The 21,795-nt window shown below is 37.3% G+C and overlaps 3 long non-coding RNA genes across 4 annotated transcripts; 2 read left to right on the top strand and 1 right to left on the bottom strand.

Moving 5' to 3' along the window:
- The first annotated feature begins 431 nt into the window (after positions 1 to 431).
- On the top strand, positions 432 to 21,770 carry LOC114853812 (uncharacterized). 2 transcript variants are annotated; one of them, XR_003785650.3, is made up of 3 exons: positions 432 to 686; positions 21,189 to 21,256; positions 21,396 to 21,770. It is a non-coding gene; the product is annotated as an uncharacterized LOC114853812 (long non-coding RNA). The 2 variants fall into 2 exon arrangements; XR_008694541.1 differs by having other exon boundaries at positions 432 to 690.
- LOC129604015 (uncharacterized) lies at positions 10,593 to 11,872 on the top strand. The gene is made up of 2 exons (XR_008694539.1): positions 10,593 to 11,072; positions 11,504 to 11,872. It is a non-coding gene; the product is annotated as an uncharacterized LOC129604015 (long non-coding RNA).
- On the bottom strand, positions 11,901 to 13,930 carry LOC129604016 (uncharacterized). Its single transcript, XR_008694540.1, has 3 exons — positions 13,424 to 13,930; positions 12,436 to 12,537; positions 11,901 to 12,186 (listed from the first exon to the last, which is right to left on the bottom strand). It is a non-coding gene; the product is annotated as an uncharacterized LOC129604016 (long non-coding RNA).
- Positions 21,771 to 21,795: the final 25 nt, after the last annotated feature.

Raw genomic sequence — 21,795 nt, 5'->3', positions numbered from 1 at the left:
CAACATAGGTGCCTTGTTCCTCAGGAAACACTGCCCTGATCCACAAGACCACACATGATGGGATGACATAGAAATCTCCACCACCAGCTGAGAAACTTCTCTAGGCTACAGTAGATACCTGCAACGATTTAAGACGCACACAGACATATTACTGTTGAATTCATGAAGAATGTAAGATGCAAAAAAATAACTACATTTCTATTTGTTATGTATTAGCACTTTATATATCATATACATTACTAAAAGCAATTGAAAATGTGTTATGTATTCAGAACCAAAGCTCCCAGGTAGGTTATGCTGTGATTAATCTGTAAATAATAAAATGTTCTAAAATTGTTTATGAAATTCTGAGATACTTATTTATTCCATGTATGTGTAATGGTCCATCATTTGGTTTTGACAAACAGATGGTTTGTGACAATGCCCAAACACAAAAACATTCATGTTGACACTTAATTTCTTCACACACTAAAAAGTGCTGGGTTATTTGAAAAACTGTATACATATTGTTGGGATGTTTACGAGTAGGTCAAATGCCTTTAGACAATCTAAACTCCTATTTGTGTTAATGTGACCCAGTGTATGGGTCAAATATTTTCCTGCTATTCCATCTTTCTCAAACTTTCTACAGACATCTTCTGACTCCTGCGGTTGTAAGAGGTGACTGGACAGAACACAGAGCAATAGTAGGTAAAATATTCATAAAATCGTAATTTCTATTCTTAACACTAATTAATACTTACATTGAATACATTTTATGCAGCTACTGGTTTTTATTTTCTTTTTACACACTTCTACAGTATTATTTTATTAGCTAGAATCAGTTAGCTAACACTGACTAGGTATTATTTAGTCTAACCGTCTAAAAACGATGTAATTTTATATTCTACAGTTATTTGGCCTTATTAGTTATTTAGTTTCTACTTAGTTGCTGTCCCACTCTGAATGTCCTTTTAATAATATTTGCATTAGAAAGCGATAGATAGCTAAAAAATGACTTTGCTAACATTAGCTAGCCAGCACATCAGCTCATCTGTTTCAGCTTATCGGCATAATAAATGTTAAAATGCTTAGTCAAACGTTGATGGATTAACCTGATGGGAAGGCGTTTATGTCAAAGTATAAATAGCAGAACACACAGGTTCTTCTACTGGTCACAGCTTTTAAGTATTGCAGACACGTCTTTTCTCTTTGACATATTTTGTATCGATGTATGAAAATGGGGCTTATCCAGTTTTTCTCTAGTTTTCGGTAGTTTATCGTTAAATCAACAATGACTCAAGAGCACCGTAAAATCGATATGGTTACGCTAATGTTTTGTAATGTTTTGCTGCATTGAAAGTTCGTGCTTCCTGGGTGTTTATCCGCGGTCAAATGAGCCGCTGTTTGCTTTTCGGTTGTCAAATGAGCCGTCGCTATATTCGACGTGCGCGATTCGTGCGATAGTTACGGTAACAGTTTTGCGATCACTGAGAAGAGCGGAGACACTCATTCTAATGAGCAACTGAGGCGATATTAGGATTAATGTCGTAAGGAGACGAAGCAAATTTAAGAAATTATGGAATTTACAGTGAATGTTTAAGAACTGATGAAAAATATAAAAAGGGAATTGGGCTCTATTCTAAAACTAGGATTTGAATAAAAGGACTTCTTCAAATTGGTACATCATACCATCCTACATGCTTTTACTGTATAGTTTTAGAGTTATCCATCAATAAACCATTGTACAGTAAGGTTAGTTGACATCAATAGCTGAATTTTGACCTTCAATAAAATAAGCTGCTCAAAATGGTACATCACCATTTCTTGACAGTTCTACTTAGTATTCCACATACTACTACCACATAAAATATCACCCTTTTTTACTGCATATTTTTAGAGTTATTCATCAATAAAATATCATACTGTACATTGAATGGACATCAATAGCTGAAATTTGATCTACAATAATTCCTCTTCCTCAAATTGGTACATCACCATTCCTTCATAGTTCTACTTAGTACCTTAGTACATCTTATCAAGAAAATAGTCATAGTTGGACTGAAAAGACAGATCTAGAAATTGAAATTCTCAAGCAAAAGCTGGAGGTGAGTGTATAGTTAAAGGTGAATTGTATGAATTATTGGAAGAATCATAAAATCTAACAATTGCCTTTGTATTTGTAGGAAATGAAGACAACCAAATAAATTATGATTTGCATTTATTCAGTTTCTTTTATTGGTGGTGGTGATGGTTGATTAAGAAGTCACATCTCTAATTCTCCATCCACCCTGCAGAAAACATTGATGGAAGGATTCTTCCTCAGGGTCTTGTATTTGTGGGGCAGGGTGTTGCTCCCCTCTAATAATTGCAATGTTGTGGAGAACAACACATGCCACAATAATGTCACAGGACCTCTCAGGTGTTACCCTGATGTGATGTAGTCACTGAAGACGTGCTTTCAACAGGTCTATGGTCATTTCCACCTGGGCTCTTGTTCTGCAGTGTGCCATATTAAAGCTGGGGGCCTGCTTCGGGTTCTGGGTAAGGGGTCAGTAGTGTGGGCTGGCAGGGTGACCCCTATCTCCAAGCAGAAAGCCTTCAATCTCTCCTATAAGAAAGTTCACATTACTTTAGTGCTGCATAGAAATGCTCCTGTGAGTGTGTAGTGCATGCATTGAAATAAGTGTATAGGGCATACATGTACTTACCACAGTGCAGCCTGTTACTTAGGGTTGAGTCATGATATATTCATCAGTCATGGCCAAAGCTGGGCCACTTGGCCTCCACGTTTGTGATAATATGTGCAGCATCACATATGATCTTGGTGGTGTAAAAATGATACATGTCAGATACAGTATGGTGATGTAGCCTTTGACCATTACAAAGAGGAGTCAGTGTACCTGCACATTTATTAGTTTATTTCCAGAGGTCACTGATCATCATTTTTCAGATTAGCCTTACTGAACGAATTAAATACCACATACCTGCAATCCTTTGCAACTCCTCTTTAATGGCTTAGAGGAGCTTGTGGCAAGGAAAGCGCTTGAGGTCGAACCTTTCTACATACTGTACATTGGCTTTACTAATGTGCTCAGCATCTCCAATGTTATAAAAAAAATTACTGTTTGCAAAACATCGTAACGCAACACAAAGAATCTTGCAGGTTTCCTGAACAAAACCTGCTCCCAACCAGGTTAGGTTCACAGAGTAAATTGCCATAGTAACTGACTCTGAGTTTCAATTACCTCTCTTCTTGAAACGGGTTTAACTTACCCCGCTTTACGGGTTTAACTTGCCTCCCTTTCTGAAACCGAAAACTGAGATTTCCTCATTTCGGGGTTAACAAACTCAGAGTTTCAACATAACATCCCTCCTGAAACGGGCCCCAGGTTGGGTCGAATAAAATAACCCAATGTATGGGTAATAATGAACCTAATGGTTGGATTTATTTGACTCACTATGTTGGGTCACAAAAACAACCCATTATGCTGGGTTAAAATATTGTAACCCAGCACTTTGGTCAAAACAACCCAACGTGTGTTCTATCCAATTGTGACCCGGCAGCTGGGTTATGGTTGGTTTATTTTTTAACCCAGCATTTTTTAGGGTGCAGTATCATATTTTGTTTACTTCATACATTATACATACTTTACTGTACATACACATGCTCACCAGTCAACAATTGCAAATCATGCTGTCTTCAAATTATACTGTCTGTAAGCTTTTGAAAGAATTTGACACTGAATACTGCTTACAATCATAGATTGGATATAGCAGGGGAATCACCTTTAACGCTACAAGAATATGTCTGTGAAGAAATTCTGTGAAACCCAGCCAATCATTCTCCCACTTTCCCTGCTTTTCATGTGCAGTTCATCAAGAGTTTATGGTCACAATGTGGTTAAACAGTTTAAAGAAATTAGATAATTGCTTTGTGAGAGCCTGCTCTGCATATATTCTTTACCAGTGCAGCCTTAACTCATTTGAACCATGGTGCTGTCTTTGAAATTCTGCCATTATTTCAGTGTCATTTATTCATTGACCTTCATGTTGAAAGATGGATTAAACATTCTGAACAGTGGAATGCAGACTGTCCTCCCACTTAATATGTTCAAAATGATGATTAATCTATGAAAAGTCTTAACTCCTTTTAATGCATGGTTAAGACCCACGATTCAGCTGGAACCTTTGCTCTGTGGGGCTCAACTAATAGACTTATCTATTCAGAATTATGGATCTACAAAAGTCATATCTCTCTTAAACCTTTTTCTATAGTTGCATGATAAATTATAGATCTGCACCTGTTTTGAAGTTGTACTGTATTCGAACAGCTTTATTCTCAGAGCTTGTGAGTAGTCTTTAACCTCTGGCACAAGAGTGTTTTCTGTTTCAGTTGTGAGGTTTGGGCTTTTCTTATTGACCTGGTGATTGATTTAAGCCTTCATAATTAGTGAGCCAAATTTAATTAAAGCACAATTTACCAAGTCAGTGAGCAAAGGAAAAGGCAGCTGTGTCACTGAAAGATCAGCTCAGGCCCTAGATGATGAGTACCATACACCAATGGCAGTGAGAGGAGAAGAAACAAAGACTGTGTCAGATGGATGGGGGTTTGCTTTAACAAATGACAGCCCATAAACAGCAATGTCCATCTCTTTGCTCCACCCTTCCGCATCTTGTCGCTGTTTATCCTGATTTGGACAAATAAAGCTTCAGGTCTCTGATCTAATTTGCTTAACAGCATCAGGAAGCAGTCTGTTCCTGTTATTAGCTTCATGCAGATCTACATCAAATGCCAAACCTTTATGAACAATATATTCAATATATTTTCTTCCACAACAAAAAAACAACATGCTTTATATTCTGTAGATTTAAGAGTGATTGTGTTGTTGGGTTACATTAACCTGACCCACTTGGGAATTCAGTTCATAAAATCAATTTGTGGCAAAAAAATAGACAGGCTAATTGAGAACATACTGTACAGTATATATTAGAGAAAACAAACATAAACCACATGCTCCTACTCCACTTGGGACCTTTTTGTTATTTAGCCTTTTTGATATCGAAAAAAAAAGTAAAGAAAAAATAGTGGAATCTCCCAGACACAAGTTTATAATTATTTCTCAATTGTTTTCAATGAATACTTATTTATACTATTTTACATAAGTATGCCCCAGTATTATCTTCTAAATGATAAAATTGCTTGACATTTCCCTTTTTTTTCTTATTTAACTCATCACTCATCTGCAATGTTCCCCTGCTGCTAATGCACACAAAGGAGGGACATACAAACAATAAGTAGCTCATAATTGTCATGATTGTGACAAAAGTTGTTTTATTACCTTAGCCTTAGGGCTGGTGGGGTATAAAAAATGGTGTGACGTGTGAGTCTGTGTTAGTGGATGCAACATTCATGTCCAATATAATCAAAGGACACTTTGGGTTTAATAATGGTAAGTGGAATGTTTATGATGGGAAAAGTGGATAATGAGTCAAACTGTGACAGCTACATGTTTTATTTGCCTAATGGTGTAACATGTCTTTAGGTCAGTGATAGATAGAGAATAACAACTCTTCTACAAACAATCTTTAACTCTTAGTCACTTGTTTTCAATGAGTGAGAATGTGCGTGTGTATTGAGAACAGAACAGAAAAACGTATTTCCCTAACAAAGTGATGTTTTTCACAGTGAGGACATTTTGGCCGGTCCTCTGCTTTGAAGGCCCGTTTGAGGTTAAAGATGTGATTTTAGGGCAAAGGTTATAGATGATACGTTTAGAATTGCTTCAGAGCTTCAGATTAGAGCAAGGGTTAGATGTCTACCTTTAGTTGTGATGGTTAGGGTCAGGGTAAGGGGCTAGGGAAAGCATTATGTCAATGGTAGTCTTCACTTTGAAGAAAGTAAGTACAAGAATTTGTGTGTGTGTGTGTGTGTGTGTGTGTGTGTGTGTGTGTGTGTGTGTGTGTGTGTGTGTGTGTGTGTGTGTGTGTGTGTCCTTGCGGTTACATCGAAGTACGGCTGTTTGTTTTTTTACAAGTTTGAAGACCTGTTTGAGGGTAAAGATGAGATATTGTGCGTGTTTGTGTGTGTGTGTGTGTATTTTCCATTTTGAGCGGACAGCTGTTACATCCCTCCCAGCCATCTTCTCTCTTCTTGTTCCACTCATATTTCTGGTGTGTCAATCAGACTTGAACAAGACTCTGCACTTTTCTGCTCTGCCTCATTCTCTTTTTGCGTCTCTCTTTCATGACTATAAAATACTCAAGCACTGCAGTTTTCATGGCCATGTTGCTAACCGTTCAACCAGCCATAGTTTGTGGCTCTCTGCTATCTGCAGGTGTGACAATAAAAGAGAGATTGAAGGGAGTAGGACAGTATAGGGACAAAATGAGAAAGTGAAAACTAGGAACAAGTACCTTGCTTAAAAGTAGTGTTCCCCCAATTCACTGGTTACCAAGGGATCAACAGAGTGCTAAAAGCACTCAGGGGAGGCAGAAATGGAAGGCTTTTACAGAAGGGGGAAGGACAGGCTCAGTGATCGTGAGATAAAGAAAGGGAGAGGTGAATGTATATTTAGACTGTCTTTCTTCTCTGCTGTCACTCAGAACCTTCCTTATCCAGTCAAAAGGAGACTCTGACCCCTCAACATTCAAAAGTCTATTGGGAAAGCAGTAGCCATCTTTAGGGAATTGACTGCATAAAATTTACATTTTAAAAAGTAATTATTCCTCGTATTTTCAATGCTGGCATTTGTTAACGTGCAATAGTAAAACATTATTTCAAGACTCTAAAATGATCGAGAAGTTGTAAAGTTCACTCTAATAAGCCACATTGACTAGTCTAACACTGATTTGCCAGTTTACTAGTGTTAGAAATACAATTCTGTTGAAGTGAGTTGTGTATTAAAATATGAGAATACAATCATTCACAATTGCTCTGATGACAAATTATTAGTTTCAGATTTCAAATTCAATGATATCATATTGTGACATTAATATGTTAGCATTTACTTTGCATTACTTTGCATTCACACACACACACACACACACACACACACACACATATATATTCTACAGTCCACACCCTCTTTATGCATAACTTCTTATGGGGCACAATTCCTTTGGGCAGGGTACTTATAGAAAAGATTCTATAGGCCAGGGGATGGTTTGTAATAGGCATTTGTAATGTTGGCCTTTGAGGCACCTAGAACCTCAGGTAACATATAATTAAAGGCTGGTGTGACTGCTTCACTGATTAATTTTAATACAGCATAGTAAAAAAAGGGTAATAGACAGGGTGAGTTAAGGTCTCCTAAGGTAGATTAGTGATTATACTTTTATGCCCCCATGCCAACTCTAAAACATAAATGGGAACAGAGTCTCTCTGTGTCATTACTATGTGTTGCCAAAGATATCCCAGCATTTTAAAAGGGTAGATTTTTTTCCATAAAGAAATATATAGATCTATTTGGATGCATTTGACATTTTAGTGAAAGACAGAGAAAAATGGAAGGTGAGGGGAGACCGTGGGGAATTACAACTAAAGTGTCTCTGCACACCCTCCCATAGACACAATGCACTATTTGAATACTTTATATACCTGCCCATCCCCACACATATACATACAAAAAAGCTGTGTGCTTGGAGAGTGAGAGAAAAATATGACTGCAAATGTGTCTTTTTTCCCTCTAAACCTGATATCATCACTTCATATTGCCAGCAGCACTGCCAGACTAAAGGCAAGACCTGATTAATTGAGCAGGAGCAATCGCAAGGTGGCTTTGTCACTAGCCTCTAGCTTGGAGGCTCTAATTTGTTCTCGAAGGTAATTAGATTAAAAGCCAAAGGAGAGATAGAGGAGAGGGGGAGAAAAAACTCAGCCAAATCATGATGGAATAAATGCTAATTTTTAATTTAGCTAAAACAGTCATCTTATAATTTAACCTGTTGTCATTTTATTTTTTTATTTTTTCATTTTAAGAGGAGGAAAATGCGCTAAGGAAGCAACAAAGGAGTACTGAGTGAACAGAGCAAGTAGGAAGAGCTGACTCCTTACTGGATCCTTTACCTGTGTCTAGAGTAATTTATCCTTCCACAAACCAAACACAAACATGAGCCTTATGTAACAATATATAAAAATAATATAATTTATCTGCACATCTGCATCAGTGCTAATCTTTATCTTTACAGGTTGACAATATTAACACAAACTACATTTGCCAACCCTCCTCAAGTCTTTACTAATTTTCATTCATTTATTGTCTTTTAGCCCAACATTCTTATCTTAATTACTTAATTTGAGTCTCAATTTGGGTGTTTAATTGACCTGGGGTCTGCCAGTCTGACCTCATGATGGATGACTTTGCCTTGTAAAGACAACACAATTACGATGCTATCAATAAAGCTTTGATGACTCCGATCCCATAAATGGCTTCAACATCTGATCATTTTGATTTTTAACACCAGGATTCCCTCATTTTCCCTTCCCTACCCTACAGAAAAAGGTGCCGTGAATTGTTGTTTGTCAACTGGATAGACACCAGAAAAGTGAGCCCAGTGAGATTGGACCATTGTCCTTCCACTTTATTTACATTATGTGATGAACAGCTACCTTTAACTTTTGTGTACTATTTTTTATCAATAAATCTCTTCAACTAAGGAAAAAACCTGATGTGTGCATATCTCTCCCTACTGTAAGTGAATCACCAGTTTCGCTGAAGTGGCTCAGCATGCCCCTCGTGGTGCGCCAGTGATTGCCCTGTACACGTAACAAAAGCAGCTATTCATGGCTACTTTAGCATGCTAGCTAAAGCCTTCCTGTCCATTGACCGCCCTGTAGGTACTTTAGGTAGAAGGGACAATGAACTGCTCGGAAGGACTTTTAAGCTGCATTTGTTTATTTTCTTGTCACAGTTGCTGTCATTGTTGATTTTATTAATATTAAATGTTTATGCATGTACCACTTGCTTCCTTCTTTCTTTACTCCCTTGGCATCTTCTTAAGATGGCGAATGTGTAAAACAAAGGGGGCCCCCCTAGGAATCCAAGTAGTGCCTTTCAGTTAAAAAACCAAATGTGGGAATTGATTTAGTCTGAATAAATAGAACCTAGATAGCAGACTAACGCTGAATAAACATTGAATCAAAATTGTGATAGGCTCCAGCCTCTCTGCCCCCTTGACCCAAATAGGAAAAGCGGTAGAAAATGGATGGATGGATGGATGGATGGATGGATGGATGGATCAATGTTTTTACCTTAACTAAATAATTATTGAATCAAGGTTGCGGATCGTCATTGATTTTTCATCAGTTTTGCACCCTGAAATAACGTTGTTTCAACATCAGAAAATAGATGAAAACCCAAGGTAAAATCAACACTGGTTTAACTATAAATCAATTATTGATTTATAGTTAAATAAATGTCGAAAGATTACCCAGCTAATCCTGCTTTATGTACAGCAGGATCCTATCCAACTTTATACTTTAAAAGCAATATCAGTTTGAATAAAACACCCTTTAGCCAAACATTAATAAACCACATGAATATTTTTTAATTGTACATAATATACCTGTACATACTTATTACTCCACTTATATTGATTAACACTAAATGTAATGACAGTTTTTACAACCATCCAAAAGTAAGACAACAACAAAAACTTTGCTTCTTTAGAGTAGCAAAGTTTTACCACATACATGTTCATGAAGCTTCTTCAGTTTGAGAAAAGTTACACATTGTCCTGTGAAGATCACTTAACCTATCTTTTATAGCCCTATAGCGACAATGCCCACCGACCGTGACTATGCGCCCAGAACACCCTCCTGCGATCGTAACTATGCAAGGCGAGATTGTGATTTCGCCACCACCCGGTCGCCCATGTCTAAAACCGTCATTTTATGCAACATATTTTAATTTTAAAATATTCATGTGAAGTTTTATGTTCGGTTTGACAATTCATTGTTTAAGATTATATTTATGATTTAAGGGTTTATTTCAAATTAAGTGGTGACAAAAATGGCTGTATTTTATATAGCACACATTGGTCCTTCAGGTTTCTGACAAATTTACCAAACGTTCCACATCATCCTTGTGTCTTCAAAAGCAGTTCTTCAGTGGAAGAGACAGACATAGTGGAGAAGCAATTGTCTGCTGACGATTCGCCTAGAGTAAACGCAAAAAAACAATAAACACCCTTAATGTACTGATCCTCTATATGTATTTAACAGACGGAGATGTGTTTTGTCAAGTACAACCCTGTAAAAGTTGACATACTGTAGAGTCCCACAACTTTAAGTAATTAAAGAAAAATCATGAGACACCTAAGGTTTCATGCAGCTCTACAACCTGCAAGAACGAGAGTAAAGAAGCAGTAGAACAGATTAACTTCTAAACCAAATAAGTAATATACATTGTTGGGCAAATGGTACAATGTAAAATAAATGGAAGGCTTAATCGAAAACTCTCGTATCGGAAGAAGTCAGCTTCAGTGCTGCAACTCACTGTAAGAGAAAGAAATGGGAAATCAAGATTAACTCAACATTGCCTAAACACTGTTTTTCTCTGGGTGCACCAGAAACAGAAAGCAATAAAAAAGCAAAATGATTAAGAATTAAAGGAGTCATATCATGCTTTTCATTCTAAAAAATATTAGACTTTAATGTCTCAGTAAGGTCTCTGTAAATTTTCATCCCATAAAACCCTTTAGATCGTCCACACTGCCCCTGTCAATGTGTGGTTTTCACTCTCCATCAGCAAACGCTGTGTTTTCTGGGCGTGTCGCAAGCGAAGCTGCTCACCACACCTCTGTGCGGAAGCGCATACCTTTTTTCTTGTTGTTTTTTTTTTAAATTGGCTCCATGGATACGAGCCCCCGCACGGTTAGGATACAATAGGTGGCAGTAGTGCGACATTGAGAATGCAATCCACCGCAATCCTCCACAGAAGAAGAAGACCCACTACAGAACTGCACGACATTAGTCAGCTGGTTCGTAGCGTAGTAGAACCATACGTCTACGATCCCGAATCTGACCCTGAAGCTGAAGAGGAGGCTGTTGAAGTCACCACATTTCGGCTGATGCAAGATGTGTCTCATTGGTAATGTCGCATTTACTTCAATTTAATTGATTTATGTAATTTGCAAAGCGACTAGCGGTTGCTAATGCGAATGCTAAATGGCGTGTGCAGCTTCAATATTCACAACACGACTTACCTGGAAAACTCTCGTTAATAGAAAACACTACTTTAGCTTACATTATACAAATAAATAAGTTTGAGAGCATAGCTGAAATAATATAAATACATTTTACATTTACACATTTCACTGTTTTTGTCTTACTTGTGCTGCTGCTCTGACAATTTTATTTAAAAAATGTGCATTAATATTTAGAGCAATCACTGCATGACCTTCCTGGGTACAAAAAGCATTGGTTCAAATTATATATTGACCTAACGTATTTTTACTGCTTTCAATTATGTTTTTTGTCATTCATGATAAATTTGACAGTAATATGTCTCTGTATCTAAAGTTGTTACAGGTATCTAGTCTACAGAGGCTAGTGAGCTGGTGCTGAGGATTCCTGGGGTGAAGAATCTGAGTTGCCATCTCTTCATGCTTGGGTTGTAGATGAAGGCAGTTTCCTGATGGATAAAACACTAAAACACTCATAGTATGATTGATGTAGACCACCTGTAGAATAACTCCTTTACCGTTTGAGTAAAAATGTGTTTTTTGTGAGTGCAACACTCATTAAGAATTTTTTTAACTTTATTTATATATAATTTATATGCGTTTTATTTATGGCCGCTTCAACTTTATAGCTTACCATATTAGAAAGAGAAAAACATGTAATTTCAATACTATGATTTCCTAAATAAAAGTGTTTTCCCTTCAGAAACAGAGTTCAGTGAAATACATATACTGAAATAGTTAAAGCCAACTTTATTGTAAACCAAAAAAATACACCACTACTCCAAAGCTAGAACAAACTGTTACCTTCACACTCCAATGTGCAATGTATAGGTTACTGAGTTAATTAAGAAGTCTGGGGGTTTGAGGACGAAGGAGAAGCTTTTGCAGGGCCTTGCAGACGAAATGCATGAAAGTAGGGTAAACAGGGAGATGTGGTGATCCTTGTTCTCATCACTATTTGGAAGACTGAGCGGAAGCAGTCCTCTACCAGATGGAAGCTGTGGCTGTCCTCACCATCACCTCATCAAAACAAAAGGTAGTGCAATCAGAATTGTAGATTAGTGAAATGTTAATTATTATGTAGGTCAAAACCTTCTCTAATGTAAGAACACACAATACCAGACAAAAAATTAAACCAAACAAGAGGACAGGCCTGTCTGTGCTAAAACAACAGATAAACAGTTGTTACAATTCAAATATAAAATCTAAACAGTATATACCAATTCTTCTATTACCTATCTTACTGTTGGTACATACAAACTTACATACCTTCACTCCTGAGCTGGGCAGCAGATGTCTGTGTACCAACAGTCTGCAGTGATTTCTCTGTTTGACAGCCTCCTTGCATGTGGGCAACTGGGATTTGCCCTCCTACAGTATAGAAAAGACTGTTACATTTACTGTAAATTGTATTGGTCCTACAAATATAATGGCTATGGTACAAGCTATCGGTAACTGACCAGATAAGCAGCAGGTATTGTAGAGATGTGACTAATTAGCAACTAAGCTTGAAACACAACACAGTAATCATTCCAACTAATCATGTTAGAATTTGATAGAACAATGACATAACCCCAAATCACAAGTTGATTTAGGCTGGACAGGACGGGGTAATAAACATAACCGCGTTCATCTGCAGGTTCTTTTTGTAGCGATCGACCAGCTGTAGCTCTAAAGTGCAAAGGCCTAAAGGCATGCTAACGGCTAACGCAACACACAAACAGGAGCGGCAGCACGTCAACAGGACAAAAGCTCGATCCACCGCTTCCTGCCTGTCGCCAATCGAAGGCCCATCGCTATTAGCTGTTCCCCACACAGGTGTGTGGTTGCACCAACTCAGAGTAGCACATTTGAAAGGGACAAAGGCTCAGTTGACTCACTGTAGCCGTTAGCGACGCTAGCGATTAGCTTGTCTCACATGTGGGTTACTGCATTTTAAACAGACCCAACTAACATATTTAGATATCACAAGTATCAAGCACAAACTTACTACAGCGAGCTAGATCCACCGCTTCCTGTCTCTCACCGCTGGAAGGGCGATAAAGATCAGCTGTTCCCCACAGGTGTATGTGATTACAGAAAAAGGACAGACGCTAGACCCACCGCTCCCTGCCCGTAGCCGCTCAATGCCGATAGCTATTGGCTTTTCTCCACACAGGTGTGTGCTAGCTAGTAACTTGACTCACACATAGGTTACTACATTTTAAACGGACAAACTAACATTTTAAAACATTATAAATATCAAGCATGTACTTACTTCAGTGAGTGGATGACGGACTTTAGGAATAGGTCCTTTTTTCCAACAGGAGCCGTGAAACAAATCCAGCATTGTACGCACCCTCGTTTGAAATGCACATACGTATAAATGCTGAGGCAGTGTTTCTGGCACCGGTCCGTTAAAAATAAAAGTGACCCACAAAGTCCTCACTTGTTGATCCCTTGGTAAAGTGAAGAGACTTTGGTGTTGGTTAGAACACCTAAGAACTGAACTATTTCTATGGGAGGACTTGGGCGCTGCCGTGCTGGTCTGTTCACGGTGAGTGAGAGGGGGGAAATGGCGGAAGTCCAGTTTTGGTTCGGGATCATTGTGGGGGTGGTGGTTCAGGATTTGCAAGGAGAACTTTCAACCAGTGTGACGACAACTGGGACAGGGCCTCAGAGTAGGTCGTGGCTGTTTTCATTGGATGAGAAAATTTACGTTTTCAAAATGTGAAAAAAGCAGGAAATGCATTTCTACCGTGCTCAGTGTGTGTATATGTGACCCATAGAGTCATAGGGACACTCCAAAATGTCTAAAAAGTGGATTTTGCATGATATGGGCCCTTTAAGTTCTGCATGTTTTATCATTTATGCTTGTTTATATCATCACATTTTTATCAAATTTGTTTCTCTATTATTTCAGATCATCACTTATCATATATATACATCTCAAAACTGTCAGCTTGCTAAGACTTTAAGAGTCTTGATATCTGACTCAGTGCTTTTTAACCCTTTTGTTTCTGAAAAGACTTTGTTAAACCATTTGCACATTTGGGTGTATTGTACATGATTCATAAAACATAATGTCACGAAGCGGCAGAGAACGGACCCACATGCACAGCACCGAGACGTCAGACAGAGGATGAAATTTACGGCTTTAATGCAGAACTCTTTATGACAGACGGTCCAGGTCAAACACACTTTATCTCAGGTTGAGGTACAACAGACGCAGGCAAAAAACAAGTCCAGGGACAGGCAAGGGTTCGGCAACAGGATTGATAAGGTTTACGGTACCGGTAAGGAGCAGGCAGGAATCGGGAGTCAGGAACGCGAAGCGGGGTCGAGACGCAAACAGGTAGGACGGTGAAACGCTAGTAGGTACTGACTGACATACGTACGACGATCTGGCGGAGAACTAAGGCGACAGGTGGTGGTTAAATGCAAGAAGTTGATTACTGATACAAAACAGGTGTGTGTAATGAGGACCGGGAGTGAAGCGGGAACTGCTGTGGTGTGACAAGAAACGGAAGTGCTTACAAAATAAAACCGGAAACTGGAATCAAAAACAGAAAAGTCCTTTCAAAATGAAACCAAGAACGAAAACCTGACACATAACAATTACAAGTTCAATAATTACTAATTTGATATAAATCACCATGAATGCAGCTATTACCAGTTAATAAATGCACACAATAAAATTAATCATTAAATTTGTTAAGGCAGATACAGACATGATTTATCCCTAAGTACCAAGCAATCAAGACCCGCAATCACTAAGCCACTAAAAAATACCCTCCCTCTAATTTAGCATTGCCTTAACAAGAAAAGTGGCATATTTCAATATTACAAATATTATTCAGGTAAATTAAATTAGCTAAACAATAATTACTAAAAAAATACAATAATTATAATATGCACACACTCAATCACTAAATTTCAGAAACAGCTAATAAATGTTGGTCAAGTTAAGTTAGCTATACCCTGCTAAGTTAGTGTTAATAATAACTTGCTACTGGTGGTGCAGTTGCTATGGCAAAAGCAATACTATAGCTAATGCTAGCAAGACTAATATAATAGTAAAATAATATTTTGTTTAATAATATTTTATTAAACTAAGTGTATAAGAGTCTTTCCTGGCTCTTGCAAAGTCTAGTTGATATGAACACATTTCCTGTAGTACGTCAGTGCTAAAAGTCCATCAGTCATAATTTTTCATACAGGGCATATAGAACCTTACCTTAAAATGGTTTATACCAAAGTACAAGGTTTAATCTTGTTCATCTGCATTGATATAAAAATAGAAAAAATCTATTTTTCCCAGGTCCCTTTATCCCCATTGTTGAAAATGCACTGGAGTATCAACGTTGCTTCTCATTTCTATATTAAAAAAAACCCTGTTGTGATTGATTTTTTTGATTTGAAGTTTGTTTTCAACACTGAAACAACAGTGTCTTTTCAACATTGATTAAATGTTTGCCTTTTCAACATTGAAAAAGCAATGGGTTATCAACATTGAATCTATATTATGTACTGTTGAAATTTCAACTTCAACCAAATGATTATTCTGATCCAATTTCAACATTGTGAATCAATGTTACCTTGCTATCTGGGTCCTGCAACTTAAAGCTCAGCGGATGTTCTCTCTGGCTTTGTTTTTCATCTCTTTCTATATGTAAAACTACAAACATTGTTTTTTATTCAATGGCACTAACTGCTAAGACAACATATTTCAACCCAATCCAGCGTCCACGTACAGCTTGCATGTCCTCAGTAGGAAGAAAAACATATGCGATTATATATAGCTTTGCTCTTGACTGCACAGATAATAAAAAAAAGTAACCTTCTATTCTGCGCTGCACTGCCATCCAGTCTAGAAGACCGCATCCCTTTAATTATTTTTACCTGATGAGAAAGGTCAATAAGAGGGAAAAAGAGGAGCAATGCTTGCCCAGTTTATGGTCATTTAAGAAAAAAAGTAAAGGACAAATAAAATGGCCAGATGTAATCAAACTAAAAGCTTGTGTATAACAAAGATTCCTACTGCATGCCAAGGCTCTGGCACATCACCAAGGTGAATGTGACTACTACTACTAGTGCTGAAAGAGGGAGGTAGGGGAATAAGCTGAAATGACATAGCAGGGAGATGAAATTGAATGACATCTGGGAAACGATGGGTGCCATTGAAGATTGCTACATGTCATTGCTTTTGGACCCTAATCCCATTGCTGTTTATAAGTTTAAGGAAACTATATTTAGCTTTGACCTTGTGTGACTGTGTCTCATAGAAGCTGTGACATGCAGTCATCCTGAGTCAGTGTATAAAAGTAATAAATGGCACAAAACAAATACAAGTGTTTTGACAGTAGAATGCACTCGATGCAATGTATTTACAGTCTGCATCTTCAATACATTTCAGCTAAAGTTTTCTCTAACAGCTATCAGAGCCTTCAATTAACTTTAGACATGCTCAAGCTTCGTGTCTGGTCAGTGAAATGATGTTAATTGCTTGGCCCAGCTCCATCCTGTATGCTAGGATGAGAGACATTAGACTCAGCATGCTGTCATTAGTGTCTAGACCAGGGCCACAGGGGACAGACAGTCCACATAACCAGACAGCAAACAACAAACTGTAGACAAGCCAGCAGCAGTATTTTGCTTCACTGAACTAGATCCGGGGGGCAGCTGCTGGACAGACCCTTTCGCGTGTGTTCCAGCTTAGAGTTGTTGCATATTTTCTTCCATATTCCTCTTTTTCTTTCTTTCTTTCTTGACCTTATCGATTGCACACTTGTAAATAGCAGTTCAGATTTGCCACAAATGCACACCTTACACAAATGCATGCTTAGCTTAATGAGCGTCTCATTCTTTGACTAGTTTTGATTGTAAGTATTGTATTGAAACTGTGGACATAATAGACATTCATAAATGAGTTGTGATTACATTAATGTACAGCAGATGGCCCTCCTGAAATCATATTTCAAATCATGTTAACCAGCCACAAGATAAAGTAAAGCCATTAAACAATTCAGACTGTTGTCTTGACTGTCTGTTTTTTTTCTCTTTTCAAAGTACAATAATTGAGAAGGATCTACAAAACTACTTACACAGTGAGTTTTTAGGGTGACAGTGCATTACATTTAAAAATAATCATACTTTTCAAAAACCTAAATAATGCTAATTCCTATAGTTCATACAGCTGCTTTATGTTTCATCTTCAGAGACTTCTATGTCCAAGATCTTTAATCTTTATTTAGTTCATGCCCCTGTTTGCACCTATTAAGCATTTGAGATGATTCTATGATATCACTGTCAGTGTCCACTTTGTGCTGTCAATTATGTCAATGCTTTTAGAGTGGCTGCATTTGGTTGAATTGTTGAACCTCTGTTCCTGATGTCTGGGGTGAAGAGGGACACATTGAATGTACTGCTGTAAATGTGTCTAGTAACAATCGACTAATGCCTATGTCTTTGTCACACATATACTTTCAATCAATTTTAGTCCAAACCTTATTGGTAGTTAAGTGTCTTACATACATGAATTTTATCAATGGTTTATAATTTTATACCATTTTTTCCCAAGGACACATCAGCAGTCAGTCAGCTTTTTCAGGCACTTGGTGCCTTAAAAACAGATGGAGATTGTACTTGTGCTATGTAGGCATACATCTGATCTTTTTGCATCTAGATAGCCCGAGAGCTTAAATAAAGCTCCAAGGAGCTCACTGATGTATTTATTGAAAAAAGGCAGAGGGTGGGAGTTTAAAAGTAAAAGTTTCTCTTTTTTAAAGGGATTGCTAAGATTGCATTGCCATAAAAGTGTTTGTGAGTGTTTAATAAAATGCTGCTATTTCTCATCTTAAGCTCCAAGAAGGCAATAACTGCATTTCTTTTAGAAAATAGTAGTCCCTGGTCTGGATTATCTCAGACAGCACCCTGTCATTTTCTGAGACCTGCCTTATGACAGGCGTACAGTGAAAGAGAGAGAGGGATGGACAGAAGCTTGAAAGTTACAGTGCTTCTCTAGGCTCGATGCTGGTCTTTATCCAAGCTTAAAGTTAACTTTATTACAATGCCACTCTATTTACTGTACAAACTTATTTCCTTTTCTTTCATTTTGCAAACTTAAATATTTGGGCCATTAAGTAACAAGTAAGGAAGTTTGAACAACATATATGTAAGCAGATTAAATCAATTATTTTAAATAATACCAATTTTACCTTCCTAATGCCTTTGACATCTACTGTACATATACATGCCAGGAACAAAGTGGGCATAATGTTGAGGACTTACATTTGAGGCATGTTAAGGCATTTTTTAAGTCTTTGCCCAACCTGTTTCATATTTTGACTCCACCAGGTTAGTAAGTAATTTTAACATTTTAGATTGCACAAAAAGTGGGTTGGTATGGTCATGGTATCCTGCATTAAAAACTTTTCTTGTGGCTATTTTTTGAAGAATGAACAGAGGCTGTAGTATGCTCTTGTATGTGTTTCCCCAATTCTCAACACAGTAGTTTAAATATGGCAAAATCATTGAGCAAACAGTGTATGAAGAGATGTCTGGCTCTAAAAGTGTTTACTTTTTTTACTGGTTTTAATTAAAATACTTTTAGACAGTTTTACATGAACATGTTTGAAGTGAGGTTTCCAGGAGATTCTGTCATCTATTATCCCTCCCCAAAACTTAATTTCAGAGACTATTTCAATATTAACTCCCTGAATTTCATGGCTTATTGTATCAAAAGCTTTTCTTAGATCAATGAATATCTTCCTGTCTATGGAGTTGGTAATGTCTTCTACTGTTTGAAAACCGTTAGTGCTAATGTAGTTGACTGGTCAGTTCTGAATCCATACTGACTGTCAGAGAGAAGTTTGCATTTATCTATGAAATTATCCAGTCTGTTATTGAATAGCTTTTCTAGAATTTTAGAAAATTGTGGTAGAAGAGAAACAGGTCTATAGTTAGTGAAGTTGTGTTTGTCACCCGATGTATTCTCTCTAGTATTACTTTAGCTACTTCTATTTTTTCCAAAAACATTGAATGGGAATTTTTCTCAATTAGAAAATCACTATTGTTTATAAGTGATTTTCTAATTGAGAGAAGTTCCCATTCAATGTTGTATGATTCAAGGAGTCTTATATTTGAGGAATATTTTTTGTTATTCTTTTCTTTTTTAACTCATCATTATTAATAATAAAATAGTACCTGCCCACTGAGTTTCACAAATAGGTGGGGGTAACAAGGTATTAACCAACAACCATTCATTTTACAAAAGCTAAAAAAATCTCTTTAGTTGTTTGCATTTTTGTTTATATGCTGAATGTAGCCCAGAAGGTTGTTCTGTTATCATCGCCCTTTCCTATTGTCTCGTAAAAGAAAATAAAAAGAAAGAAAGCCTTAATTTGTCATTATCACATTTGTTACAATGTCACGACGAAAATGATCCCCTGGACCAAGGCAGGGGAGCTAGTCTTATTCAAGGACACACCTGGAGTAACCTACCAAGCTGCAAGGCCACCTGATTCACAACATACAATATACTTTTTGTAGTGCTTGTAGCTTCTGCTTTTGTCCATCACATATCATGTATTTTACTGTGTCATCATGCATTTTCAAAGTAGATTTATATTTCAATACAATGTGTGAATTTAAATGAAGTAAAAAAGGTTTAACCAAAGAATTACATATTTTAGAATAAATAACCTAAAAATAATAAAACCTAACAACTGGGAAAATAATAAGCATTAAACTGAAAAAGGTGCAAAGGGCTAAGCAAATTTAATTTATCTATTTAAAAAAAATAAATAAATCTATTTATTTATTCTACAGTATCATGCTGCTCAGCATTTGAATGTGAAAGAAAAGTGGTCAGAACCCAGGTTCACAACAAATTCAATGTGTATTCAGACATTTATGCGTAGTGTTGGTAGCTGTAGTGACAGTAAACATTACAGCCCAAACTGTAGGGAAAAACGTATAACCACACAGCAGCACTGTAAAATATAATCTTTTGTGAGTGGCTAGTGAAAACCACCTACAGTACACTAATTTCTGTAATCTCATTAAGTACTCGCAGTCATTCCTTGTGGTAGAAAAATATATTATCCTAAGTCTCTCTCTCTCTACCTACAAATAAAGCTATTCCTGTCCTCAATGAGCACGAATGAGTAAAATAATAATTTGATTTTCCACAGTAAGAAATTGCCTGGATACCTGCTAACTCTTCAGTCTTAGTCATAAATTTTCCTCCTTTGCAGCCTTCTTTCTCTTTTTCTCTCATTCCCTTCCTCCTTGTCTTGATTATGTTCTGCACAGAGCAACTATTTAAATAGTAATGATAGTCTAATCATCATGAATTGTTTTGCATGGCTAAATATTTTGAATCATTTAATCTAAATGAATCTAATCATACATTGATGGGGTAATTCAATCAAGCTTGCGTAGAGCCTGATTATTAAAGTGATGGCACTACGCTGTATGTGAGAAAGTGTAACAGTGCATGCAAATCAACATTCAATCAGTTATTTTTCGTCAGTCTGTAAAGCTTAAGTGAATGAAGTATTAAATGTTTTGTGGGAGTTGAGGTTGTCATTTGGGTGGAATAAACATTACTTCACTACTGGGGTGATAAAAGGGTCTGGAAAAAGGAATTGGCATTTTTGGTATCCAGACACACACAGTGCTTTTGGCCCCTTGTGAAGCCACATGACTTGTGTGTGGTACAATAAATGCTGACAAATATCTGGGATAGATGTTGACCTCTTAACCTGAACTATTATTTGGCAACAATGTAATAACAATAAACACAGTGTTTGTGTGTGTGTGTGTGTGTGTGTGTGTGTGTGTGTGTGTGTGTGTGTGTGTGTGTGTGTGTTTAATCTGCCTCATTTTATTTTATCAATTTCCTGTCTAAGTTATTGTTGACATATTTTCCAACATGTTTTGCTATGTTGTGAATAGCACTGAGTGTAGTCATAAATTAACCTCCGTGATAGTATCCAATAAACATTTTAAACCAGAGTCTCTGTCTTTCTTTGCTTCAGCCAAAGCTTTCGGCAGCTAAGAGACAGAGACCATCCAGAAATGGGCTGTAACCTGGATTTAATAACAAGTAAGCTTGTTTCCTTTTTCTGTCTTACAACTATATCAAGATTTGTAAGAGTGGTACTACGTGTGACAAGGCAAATTGCAAAACATGATTAAAATTATTAACAAATTAATTACACCTTCATTTTGTGTTGCCCATGTAGCTACGAGGACACGGGTCGAAAGTGTACATTACCTCACATCTCGGTCTCCAGGACCTCATTGGCACCCACCCCCTCTCTGCAGTGCAAAGGTAGAGCAAACTCATACACCAGCTTATACATAAAAAACAAAGGGCGCAAACTCAACATTCAGCTGCAGAAAGGTAAGAACCAGAGGCCACATGGAGTTGGTAAAACTGCTGAAAGCAGCCCAGAATTACTGCTTTAAATCATGATAGATCCCTGGCAGTTCAAAGGCATGTCCTTCGAGGTGCTGGGTTTGAACTGTGAAAGCCCAGCAATGATATAGTAAATGCACAGTTAACACAATTTAATATGTTATAAAGCAGCGTCTCTAAGCTTGCTACCTCCCCAAAAGTACTGTCCTGAGAAACGAGAAGAA

Source organism: Betta splendens, chromosome 4, assembly GCF_900634795.4.
Source record: "Betta splendens chromosome 4, fBetSpl5.4, whole genome shotgun sequence".
Classification (NCBI taxonomy): Eukaryota; Metazoa; Chordata; class Actinopteri; order Anabantiformes; family Osphronemidae; genus Betta; species Betta splendens.
This window is presented reverse-complemented; position numbering and strand designations above follow the sequence as displayed.